Source organism: Diaphorina citri, unplaced genomic scaffold (assembly GCF_000475195.1).
Source record: "Diaphorina citri unplaced genomic scaffold, Diaci psyllid genome assembly version 1.1 scaffold608, whole genome shotgun sequence".
NCBI classification, from domain to species: domain Eukaryota; kingdom Metazoa; phylum Arthropoda; class Insecta; order Hemiptera; family Psyllidae; genus Diaphorina; species Diaphorina citri.
Window position 1 is genome coordinate 90,146 of NW_007378042.1, and position 13,745 is coordinate 103,890.

The window sequence follows — 13,745 nt, forward strand, 5'->3', positions numbered from 1 at the left end:
ATTTAAATCTGGGTCACCATTTGTGAGCGGTTTTCAAAGAGAAGAGAGGCAGAGAGAGAGAGAGAAGAGGGAGAGAGAGAGAAGAGAAGGGGAGGTTTTGGTTTGATATCCCCACAAGACTGAATAAAAAAAATAGAAAGTAATAATGCACATATTCACAAATATAAAGAAATAAGGATAGACCGGAAAATTTAATTACCATATTTTCGCTCAAAAGTTTGATCTTCACTGACAGAAAAAATTCTAAAATATATGTACATCGTACCTACATACTAAGTGAGAATGCAGATAAGACAACTTGGCAAGAACGGCAAGTAAATGATAAAAAAAAAGAGGGAGAAGAGAAAATTACTCAATTGAATCAAAATTAATATTTTATTGCTATCCAAGAAGTTTCAAGAACAAAGTTTTTTGAGGGAGAAGAGAAAATTACTCAATTGAATCAAAATTAATATTTTATTGCTATCCAAGAAGTTTCAAGAACAAAGTTTTTTTCTCCACTACCTAATTGTTTTATTTCCACGAAAAAATGCGTGAAATGGAGGTGAATTTTATTTTTGAGAGAAGGTAGGAAAAATTTTTGGTAGGTCATTGAATTCTTTCACTTCTAGAAAGGGGAACTTTAAATAGAAAATGATGATCGTCATCATGGCTGCCTATAGTTATTCTTTGGTCGTCAATTTCATAACAAAAAAAAAAAAAAAAAAAAAAAAAAAAAAAAAACGAAAAAAAAACGTATCCCTGATGGAACTCGTACACAGAGAGACAGAAAGATAGACTTCAAGTTAGTATCTATCTCTTTATCATTTCATGAATTTTGAAAGTTGTCTGTCATGGACACACTCCTGCCAAGGGCTGTACCCCTGATGGAACTCGGACACAGAGACGGAAAGATAGACTTCAAGTTAGTATCTATCTCTTTATCATTTCATGAATTTTGAAAGTTGTCTGTCATGGACACACTCCTGCCAAGGGCTCTTGATTTCGAGTTATTATAGTTTTTATAGGAGAGGCCGAAACAGAGTTGAAGGGTTTTGAAAAGCCCTTTGACGGCCATTAGATACAGAGATTCGTGTGTGAAATTAGGGTTGTAAATTTCATCCTGTGTTCTCCGTTTTGTTTTGAAGCTTTTGTGGGTGTAGAAAATGGTAGAGTTCAGGGTTTTGGCGGATTTATTCTCCTCTGATATCTCATCAAAAGGAATAAGGGTCATCGGATTTCTAGATACATACATGCAGAGGTAGGAGTTATATAGCTTTCATCCTTAAATCCTGCATACATTATCCCCTGTCTAAGGAGCGTACTGAACAATTATCCACAATGTTTATTCTAGAATCTCAAGACCTACATAATAAAATTATGTAGGTAGATGTTATCACAAGATAATTATTTTACAAGAGCTTTGCAACAACTTTGTTTGTGAAGTTTAGTTCAAGTTTTAGAAGCTGGGGGACCCGGGTTGAACCCCTCAGGGGGACAAAAATCCAGGAAGTCTTTGTTGCTCTGCACCAATTTAAAACGCGTGGGTAACGGTTGTTACTTCCCCTCTTTGTTAGGATGTTTGTGGATGATTTTTTTACTATGATTAAATTTAAGACCTTAATCGCTTGTTCATTGTTCAAGATTGAGAGGTGAAAGCACCCCGAAGCTCTAAAAGCATAGAGAACAAATTATTCAAATATACAAATTAAGTAACGGCGTTGTTTATTTGTTTATAGATTTTAAAGACAACGCGATTTCTTCAATTCGGGCCTGGATGTTTGGTATAATAATTTAAAACATATTAGTTGCCTGGGGGCTTATCCTAGTAACAATTAACACCCACAAATGAGCAATTATATTCAATAAAGTAAACGTCTATGTCTTATGTATTTGTAGTGTTTTATAAAAAATCTAAAATAAACAATGATCTTAATAACTTTTCGGTTTATAGCCTATCCACCCTTTACTGTGTAACGCCTGTAACGTGTAGGTGCAGAGCACACCTATTAAAAAAGTAATTTATTGTGAAACTTACCTACTGAATACACCTAATATAGTTCAAAGAGCCATTACAATAATCACAGGGAAAAGTACTCCACTTATGTGTCTAATTGATTTCGTGTTAAACACACATAAATAATATTTATCTAATCTGTATAGGTAGGAAACACTGGTACTTCAGCATAGTTAACGATTTTTTTTTTTTTTTTCTTTTTATGATACTTGAGATTAAAAAGAAATCTCAGTCTTCTCAGTTTTTCCACATTTTGCTTCGAATTCCATAGCGGAGTCGGAGATTATAAAAGCATTTTTCTCTCCGTCTTTCGAAAGATTAAGCGAAAGAATAACAGACACATTTCAACTACTCCCCACAATCTATGTACCTATATTATGAGATCCGATTAAAAGGAAAGAAAATTTTGTGCCCTACTTGCCGATCGCAGGTAATGCCTATCAATGATTTGCCACAACCAAAACAGGAATTTAAATTGTGTTAAACATACCTAAATACTTGTCAGAAATTTTGTTCCCCATTTATTACTAAAAATAACTAGCCTAAGAAACTCTGGTCTGTCACAAGGTTAACACGAAGAAAAATCTCCCCATTTATTACTAAAAATAACTAGCCTAAGAACCTCTGGTCTGTCACAAGGTTAACACGAAGAAAAATGTCATCCTAAATATCCGAATTGCATACCTAAATAAGCTACGAGCACAATGTTCATGAGAATGGAGGGAATTCACTATCCACCCCCTCGCTAAGTCTACTGGTTTACATGGCATGTCAGCAATTTTTTGTATGTTTTTACGGGACCAGAAAGAAAAATGTCATCCTAAATATCTGAATTGCATACCTAAATAAGCTACGAGCACAATGTTCATGAGTATGGAGGGAATTCACCATCCACCCCCTCGCTAAGTCTACTGGTTTACATGGCATGTCAGCAATTTTTTGTATGTTTTTACGGGACCAGTTCTGTTTGTTTGATAAATTTATTAGGTGTTGATATTTAATATTCTTGATAATTTGTATTGTTGTAGATCTTTTTCAAACTGCTAATGCGAAGAAAAATGTCATCCTAAATATCCGAATTGCATAGGTACCTAAATAAGCTACGAGCACAATGTTTATGAGTATGGAGGGAATTCACTATCCACCCCCTCGCTAAGTCTACTGGTTTACATGGCATGTCAGCAATTTTTTGTATGTTTTTACGGGACCAGTCTGTTTGTTTGATAAATTTATTAGGTGTTGATATTTAATATTCTTGATAATTTGTATTGTTGTAGATCTTTTTCAAACTGCTAATGCTGGCCTACTGCTTTCATGTCATTTAGATGGGCATCATCTATGATTTCGATATGAAATGTTTTGCCTTTGGCCTCAATTCTATTGGTGGATCTTTTTCTTATATTTACCTACCTACATTAGATATCTTCATTCTACATTGTAGAAGTAGAACTTCTAAGGTACAAATATCTCACACATTTCTAAGGTATTTCAACATATCTCACAAAGACCAAATGTAACAAATTGATACTTGAGATTAAAAAGAAATCTCAGTCTTCTCAGTTTTTCCACATTTTGCTTCGGATTCCATAGCGGAGTCGGAGATTATAAAAGCATTTTTCTCTCCGTCTTTCGAAAGATTAAGCGAAAGAATAACAGACACATTTCAACTGCATTAGCTCAAACATTTAGACAAATATTTATTCTCATAGAGAAATTGTTTCGTGCATGCACAGGGTACAGTTGGAAGCTTTAAGTGTAATCCAAATGTTTGCTTTTAAAGCATTTAACGATTCTGACGAGACAGAACTAAATGCTGCTAATGCTGGCCTACTGCTTTCATGTCATTTAGATGGGCATCATCTATGATTTCGATATGAAATGTTTTGCCTTTGGCCTCAATTCTATTGGTGGATCTTTTTCTTATATTTACCTACATTAGATATCTTCATTCTACATTGTAGAAGTAGAACTTCTAAGGTACAAATATCTCACACATTTCTAAGGTATTTCAACATCTACATTAGATATCTTCATTCTACATTGTAGAAGTAGAACTTCTAAGGTACAAATATCTCACACATTTCTAAGGTATTTCAACATAGGTATCTCACAAAGACCAAATGTAACAAATTGATACTTGAGATTAAAAAGAAATCTCAGTCTTCTCAGTTTTTCCACATTTTGCTTCGGATTCCATAGCGGAGTCGGAGATTATAAAAGCATTTTTCTCTCCGTCTTTCGAAAGATTAAGCGAAAGAATAACAGACACATTTCAACTGCATTAGCTCAAACATTTAGACAAATATTTATTCTCATAGAGAAATTGTTTCGTGCATGCACAGGGTACAGTTGGAAGCTTTAAGTGTAATCCAAATGTTTGCTTTTAAAGCATTTAACGATTCTGACGAGACAGAACTAAATGTTTAAACAAAGAACGTACGGAGTACCTACATACTTACTAATCTCTATACTTTAAGCTTAAAAGTATCTACTTGCACAGATGACATCAGCTGTTTGATTTGTTACTTTCTAACTTTCTATCTATTCTTTTTCCATAATCTTCTATTACTCGTCTACTTTTGGTTAGAGCTTCGGGCTTTTTTATTATCATATTTATTTTACTAAATGTTTAAACAAAGAAGGTACGGAGTACCTACATCTTTATACTTTAAGCTTAAAAGTACTTGCACAGATTACATCAGCTGTTTGATTTGTTACTTTCTATCTATTCTTTTTCCATAATCTTCTATTACTCGTCTACTTTTGGTTAGAGCTTCGGGCTTTTTTATTATCATATTTATTTTGGTACGGAGTACCTACATCTCTATACTTTAAGCTTAAAAGTACTTGCACAGATTACATCAGCTGTTTGATTTGTTACTTTCTATCTATTCTTTTTCCATAATCTTCTATACTCGTCTACTTTTGATTAGAGCTTCGGGCTTTTTTATTATCATATTTATTTTTACTAATCGGGTTTCCTCATTGTATGTGCAATATCAATAGGTATTCCTTAATCTTTTATTTGAGCATAATATTATTCGCTTTTACCTGATGGTATCCATCCTCGGCCATGTAAGTGGTCTTATTACTTTACCTAATACCTAGATACTATAGTACGAGACTACGAGTAGTACCTAAAGCAAATCCATTTCATCAACTCTTGAAGTTCGGACGGCTTGGACCCTGTTTTCTCTATAAATAATATCAAAATGCATGTAGAATACATAGAACGGGGAAATATTAGAATATTTAGAATATCACCAGCAAACTTTTCATCTTGACGACAGATCGGACAGACATGTTTATTACCACGATAGTTTTATCATAATTATAAAAATAATTATTATATTAAAAAGTATTCTCACTTTTTTTTCACATTTTTGTGTAAACTCCCGGTGAGAGGAACGCCATAAATCACCTCGTGTTTATGCAATTCTCGCGAGATGCAGCTCTAGAGAAAAAGTATAAAATAAATATAATATGAGACAAAAGTGAATTAATGCAACAGCTGCAGGCGCGGATTTATTTATTTCGTGCAAATTATGACACGTGCTCTAGTAATCTTCACACTACTGGTCTGACACACAGGAGGTCCGGGTTCAATTTCCAGGAGTATAGCTGCAGGCGCGGATTTATTTATTTCGAGCAAAGTATGACATGTATTTCGTGCAAATTATGACACGTGCTCTAGTAATCTTCACACTACTGGTCTGACACACAGGAGGTCCGGGTTCAATTTCCAGGAGTAGATGCAATAGCTGCAGGCGCGGATTTATTTATTTCGAGCAAAGTATGACACGTATTTCGTGCAAATTATGGCACGTGCTCTAGTAATCGTCACACTACTGGTCTGACACACAGGAGGTCCGGGTTCAATTTCCAGGAGTAGTCGAAGTTTTTCTGGCTCTCAGCTTGGTGTAGGGGTAGAAACTAATAAAGTCCAAAGAATAATGAAGATTGTGACTTACAGTTTTAGGGTGTTGGGCGGCAAAGACTCCGGCACCGACGTGAAGCCAGCGTTTCGACAAGACAAAAAATAATGAAGATTGTGACTTACAGTTTTAGGGTGTTGGGCGGCAAAGACTCCGGCACCGACGTGAAGCCAGCGTTTCGACAAGACAAAGAATAATGAAGATTGTGACTTACAGTTTTAGGGTGTTGGGCGGCAAAGACTCCGGCACCGACGTGAAGCCAGCATTTCGACAAGACACCTCCTTATCACGATCACAATGACAACTTCTCACACATGGTGCTGGGGTGACCGGTGGCATTTCTTCCGTCGATGATGAAAGTGGTTTGAACGAAGGCAATGATGACGTCACAGATATTAGAAAGAACAAGACACCTCCTTATCACGATCACAATGACAACTTCTCACACATGGTGCTCGGGTGACCGGTGGCATTTCTTCCGTCGATGATGAAAGTGGTTTGAACGAAGGCAATGATGACGTCACAGATATTAGAAAGAAGAAAATCCAAAATGTCTTCTTCATCTCCAAACGTCGAATGGGATTTTCCGAGGCTCCTTAGGAGGAATTTTCTGGTCGCCCTTGTTAATGCTTCGACTGATTCACGTTTAGAATTGTTGCCTTTGAAAATGGTCGAAAAGAAATTCTGTTCTCATTGTTCGAATCCATGGTATGAATTTATTGTTTTACTAAATTTACTTCAATATCGTCAATATTAGCTTCATTTTTAGTGGACTTTACTATTTTAATATTCATCTAATATTGAATGTTGAAACTGTGGCTCTTTTATTTCTACCTATCATTAGAAATAGAAAGTTGTGTTATTTTGAACAAACACTTAACAACTTCACGATTATTTCAGTATTTGTAGGTATTTACTGGTTATAATTATAATAAATTAATTCTAATTATAAATTTTGATTCTGACGGTGTTCTTAATACATTTTTAATGCAGACAAGTCAATTCTACTTATTTCAGACTGTATAGATACTCTGGATTTCAAACTGAGAGCTGAAATATTCTTTTTTTTTTACTGAAAAGCGACAAACCAAAAAGAGGTTCACAATTGAAAACGAGATTATAGGTATCACTGCATGCATGAAATTGGGAGAAAGATATTCACGTTAAAACTTTCTTTGAAATTACTAGTCCCTAGCTAACATGTCTACATATAAAGAAGAGGAAAATGAATTCTACCCATTCTTCCACCGCGCGCTTCAGCATCAGACTGTATAGGTACTCTGGATTTCAAATTCACTAACAGCTGAAATATTCTTTTTTTTACAAACCGCGACAAACCAAATTCTTACAAAGGCGACAAACCAAAAAGTGGTTCACAATTGAAAACGAGCTTATATCACTGCATGCATGAAATTGGGAAAAATATATTCACGTTAAAACTTTCTTTGAAATTACTGATTAGGGTCCCTAGTCCCTAGCTAACATGTCTACATATAAAGAAGAGGAAAATGAATTCTACCCATTCTTCCACCGCGCGCTTCAGCATAATATCTACCTACTTATTGGGCATTTCAAGTAGGTATTTACTTTTGAAGAAATTAATGATGTAAGTAGGCTGTATCCATGGGAAATGAAGCCTATCTACCTACTTATTGGGCATTTCAAGTAGGTATTTACTTTTGAAGAAATTAATGATGTAAGTAGGCTGTATCCATGGGAAATGAAGATATCTGAAACAAAAAGAAAGGAACATTGTGTTAAAATCAGATAATCTTGTTGGTAAGATTCTGCATAATATATCTACTTATTGGGCATTTCAAGTAGGTATTTACTTTTGAAGAAATTAATGATGTAAGTAGGCTGTATCCATGGAAAATGAAGATATCTGAAACAAAAAGAAAGGAACATTGTGTTAAAATCAGATAATCTTATTGGTAAGAAGTCTTTGGTAACTCCATACTTCTGATTCGAATCATATAAATGTTAAGTAACCAATTTAAGTTCTAAATCCCCATTTGAATTTACCTATCAGTAACCAATTCTCGGACGGCTTGGACCCTGTTTTCTCTATAAATAATATCAATAAATGCATGTAGAATACATAGAACGGGGAAATATTAGAATATTTAGAATATCACCAGCAAACTTTTCATCTTGACGACAGATCGGACAAGTAACCAATTTACATGTTCATCGATGAGATTCAATTATTCAAATGAGTTTCCTTATCGGGCTTTTTTTTATTCTGACTTCACATACTTCTCAAGTAGTTATAGTTACTTTAAACCATCAATTTAGTAACCTAAGTACCTAGTCATTTTATCAAGCGCGCCGGGAGGCGCGCGAACGTCAAGAGTTCGCAGCACCGCCCGGCCTATATTAACACGAAACAGAATTTCAGCGTTCAGTAACCTAAGTAGTTATTTTATATATGTAACAATTGTAACATAGGTAGCTTCAAAGTAGTAAATACTAAATAACAATAAATTCTAACCTGTGTGAAAATTAATACATAGATGTAGTTGTGTCAGTTATGATGAAGTATTTTCGATAAATTAGTTGAGCAATATTGCCGGTCAACATGTGGATCCGTAACTTTTTTGTGTATGAACCATATCTCTATAGGTACAAAGTGCAGATCCTGAAGGCATCTTTGGAACCATTAGAGGTCTGCACTTTTTTCGTACTCATAAAAAAAAAACTGGAGTACCCAACAACCTACCATTTTTCTTTCTTCTTGTTCCAAAAGAAAGTACGATTTTTATGTCATGAAATAGAAGTGATTACAAATTAATTTTCGTCTACTGTTGGAATGTGAACCATTCCACGAATGCTACACATCTTAACCTCTTGATGGGCCTCGCAAAATCTACCTCTAATGGAGATGAAAGTTTGGAGAGAATTAGGTACTTGGTGGTTTATGTGAAGACCCTATCGGGCTTTTTTTTCTGACTTCACATACTTCTCAAGTAGTTATAGTACTTTAAATTTAAACCATCAATTTAGTAACCTAAGTAGTCATTTTATATATGTAACAATGTAACATAGGTAGCTTCAAAGTAATAAATATTATAAATAACAATAAATTCTAACCTGTGTGAAAATTAGTAGGTACCTACATAGATGTAGTTGTGCCAGTTATGATGAAGTATTTTCGATAAATTAGTTGAGCAATATTGTCGGTCAACATGTGGATTCGTAACTTTTTTATGTATTAACCATATCTCTATAGGTAATTAGGTACATGGTGCAGATCCTGAAGGCATCTTTGGAACCATTATAGAGGTCTGCACTTTTTTCGTAGGTACTCATAAAAAAAACTGGAGTACCCAACAACCTGCCATTTTTCTTTCTTCTTGTTCCAAAAGAAAGTACGATTTTTATGTCATGAGTTAGAAGTGATTACAAATTAATTTCCGTCTACTGTTGGAATGTGAACCATTCCACGAATGCTACACATATTAACCTCTTGATGGGCCTCGCAAAATCTACCTCTAATGGAGATGAAAGTTTGGAGAGAATTAGGTACTTGGTGGTTTATGTGAAGACTAAGGTGGATTTCATCTTAACATCATTAGGTAAGAAGGGAATTCAAAATTACGAGAGGTTAATTTTCGCTAATTAAAACCTTGGTTTAAAACTAATTGAAACTTTGGTTTAAAAATTGATTACCTTGTTGTGGCTACTCAACTCACCTAAAAATCTATTTGCTCACTGGGTCAATTGATCACTTTTTAATGCTTGTCGAGTTGAATGAACTTATTCAATGTAGTTGTTTGTATCCTAAAGACAATTTCACTAAATTTATTTGTCTTTGAAAGTGCCATCAGGACAAGTAAGACATTGCTTCTCGGTCACAAAGATGTGCCCAAGGAATTGTGGAATGATAGAGAGTGAAGAACTTGAGCTCCCAACATCTAAAATTCCAAAGTATGTACATAGGTAATTCAAAGACGAGCTATTCAGCTAGGTACCAGAAGAGAAATAAAAAGAATAAAGACCCTCTTGACTCTTGAAGTGCCAAATGGTTTCAAGAAGTACATAGATAATTAAAAGATGAGCTATTCAGCTACCAGAAGAGAAATAAAAAGAATAAAGACCCTCTTGACTCTTGAAGTGCCAAATGGTTTCAAGAAACTCCATTGGAAGCAATAACGCTACTGATCTTTAGCGGCAACGGCGGCATTACAAAGCTTTTGTCGGATATCCTCAACTTACTTTCATGTTATCCAATATTTTAGGACAAGAACTTGAGCTCCCAACATCTAAAATTCCAAAGTATGTATGTACATAGGTAATTAAAAGACGAGCTATTCAGCTAGGTACCAGAAGAGAAATAAAAAGAATAAAGACCCTCTTGACTCTTGAAGTGCCAAATGGTTTCAAGAAACTCTATTGGAAGCAATAACGCTACTGATCTTTGGCGGCAACGGCGGCATTACAAAGCTTTTGTCGGATATCCTCAACTTACTTTCATGTTATCCAATATTTTAGGAATCGCCTGTCAAATCTGCACCGGTAATAGGTACTCCACCACTATTTATTATACCTACTCGTACATAGAACATTCTTTCAATGTTTATGTAGAACATTCTTTTAATTGGTTTCATTACCTACCATCAGGAATTTATGCCGAAAAGAGATCAGAAATTTTATACAAAACATATACCCACTTGAGATTTTGATACCTTTTTGGATCACTCAACTTCATTGAAAGCAATAACGCTACTTATCTTTGGCGGCAACGGCGGTATTACAAAGCTTTTGTCGGATATCCTCAACTTACTTTCATGATATCCAATATTTTAGGAATCGCCTGTCAAATCTGCACCGGTAATAGGTACTCCACCACTCTTTATTATACTCGTACATAGAACATTCTTTCAATGATTATGTATAGAACATTCTTTTAATTGGTTTCATTGCCTACCAGGAATTTATGCCGAAAAGAGATCAGAAATTTTATACAAAACATATACCCACTTGAGATTTTGATACCTTTTTGGATCACTCAACTTCATGTCTATTAAATACTAGGTAAAAAAAAAATCTGCTTACCGGTAAAGGGTGTAATGTAAATTCTACATACAAGGGGTCATTATAATTAGGTACATAATTAGTATCTGCATGCCTATAACAGATTAGCTACTGGGTAAATAATTGGCATGAAAGTGACTACTGATTTGGCCTAAAATGGGAGTTGGACTTTTTAACTGTCTAGTAACGTGTAGCACAAACCATATCAGGATTCAGGCTGAAATAACGAACTGTTAAGTAGCCTTATTGTATTAAAATTGCAAGTATTTTGTAAGATATTACCTATGTATATGGCTGATGATTACGAAATTTACGATACATTAAAATTTGTCTTTGAAAGAAATTCACCAAAGACAAAACTAAGTTAGAATCCATCCTCTAAAACTCGCAAAAGATTTACCTAGAACCCTAAACATTCTTAACACTTCTCAAAATTAATGTTCCTACACTTCCTGACAGAGCTTGGTCGTAAAATAGAAACAAAAGGGACCAGACACCTTCAGGAATTCTGTGGAAAGCAACCCTATGAATTACGATCACAAAATGTCTCGCAGCATAATACTAAAGTATAGGAACACTTGAAGATTTTGCCTGGCAGAGAAGTGTAAAACGTCCTCAGTAAACAATCTTAAGTAGGCAGCGTTTATCCTAGCCTAATACATCTTCAATCCCTTGTTCACGCAGGTTAAGTTTTGTTGATGGTTTTCACTATACAAGCCATACAACTGACACTACTGTACTTTTACAGAAGAATGGTCGAAGGGTTTGTTACTTTATTATCATTGTCAGACTTTATGCTGTGCTCTTAGCCCAGGAAACCTTTTAGATTTGACTTGAATATTTTCTTCTTTCTAGAACAGTGTCGGACGATAGTGGCAAACAACCCCAATAACTGTCCTGAGTGGATCTCACGTATTTCTAAAATAGTTGTTGCTACGACCTACAAACAACAATAACAGTGGAGAACAACCATCAGTACAAGTATTGTGCAAGTTACTTTATTATGATTGTCAAGCTTTATGCTGTGCTCTTAGCCCAGGAAACCTTTTAGATTTGACTTGAATATTTTCTTCTTTCTAGAACAGTGTCGGAGGATAGTGGCAAACAACCCCAATAACTGTCCTGAGTAGATCTCACGTATTTCTAAAATAGTTGTTGCTACGACCTACAAACAACAAGTATTGTCCACTGTAGGTCGTTCCACGGGTGAAGGATAAATTGTTCAGGTGGGTGAATCCATTGATGAACTTCAACAGTCTCGTGTTTCTATCATATTTGACCGTCGCGTCGGCTGGCTGGCCGAACAGTAAAATGGAATTTATGCAAATTGAAATCCCAGGTGAAATTATTAATTTTTATTATCCCAGGCGTCTCAATAATCTCTATGCACTTTACTGCATTGATTTACGTCGCAATTAAAATGCATAAAATTGAATCTCCATTATAATTCATGGCCTCTTCAGTTCTTTCACTTTTCTCATAATGTCCGGCTAAATTTACGTCTTTTGTTTATGAGTGTTTATACTTCCTGTTCTTCTTCTCGGTGTACTATTCTTCTTGCCATCTCTCTACTTTGACTACAACTCTCTAGAAGTCTAGACCTTGATAGTGTTCAGCGTTAGGTAGGTAGGTACCTACACACATAATATCATCATTGCTTCTGCAATCTCTTTCTGAATCCAAATAATGAATTGTTGGAAAATCAATGCCTTGCAAAGCTTCCAATTCTCTCACACCTTTTCTGTCTTCGGGTTTTCTGTAGAATTTCCTTCATAATCATCTCTTGATTTTCTTCGTTTCATTACTCCTCCTCAGTCCTCATCTTCCTTCCGTATGCCTAAAGACTCTTCTTCATTTGTCTTCTAGTCACTCTCTTCCTCTCCTAATTCGCCACTAATACCAGACATGATTCATACAGTGGGATCTGACTTGACAAGATGGGAAGATCAGTCGGAGCGTCTACGGACATTCTGCGCCAGTTGTGACTAGAAGTTATGACAGTGTCATTTACAACGCCATGGTATTCGGTGCCAAATTACCTACCATTATGTATGATGAAAGTTATGAAATATCTATCTGCTGTGCAATGTGGGGTATTTCATTGCTCATTATTTTTGTTTATTATCAAATCTTACAGCTTATACCCACCAAATGTGCTATTTTAAGGACTCAAGACAAGACTCTGCGTAGTAAAAACATGAGGAAGAACATAGGTATAGGCAAAAGTAAAATACTACTAACAAAGAAGACCAAAGATCTGGCCATTAACTGTAATCAAAGAATTTAACTTTTACTGCAAGGTGTACTGCCAGTACTGTTGTACTTGCTATAAACCCGATGGTGTGTGAACAAACGAGTTTCGAACATTTGACTGAACAGTGGAACAAATTGCAAGAAACAACAACAGAAATTTGATATTCCTTGAACACGTCACGAGCGAACTTGCAAACCTGTAGTGGGTCAACGCTAGGATAAGTCACTAAGTCACAAGTCTGCTAATGCTAACCCATTATCATGAACGTTGCAGTGAACTCTCTGAAACAATTGGTGAAGGCAAACATTGTTCTGATGCAACGAATATCGTGCAAAACTCAGATCAAGAATAGATAGTAGACACCAACAATACGATAACGAGCCATCAGATAGGTAGTCAAATTATTACAGGTATCACAATAGCAAACATTCATCTTTATGTTTTAAGTGTAAACCTGGAAAATACTGAAAGTAATACCTTCCTATTCTTAGAGAATCGTCTGGAGCAAGTAACTGAATAAAGA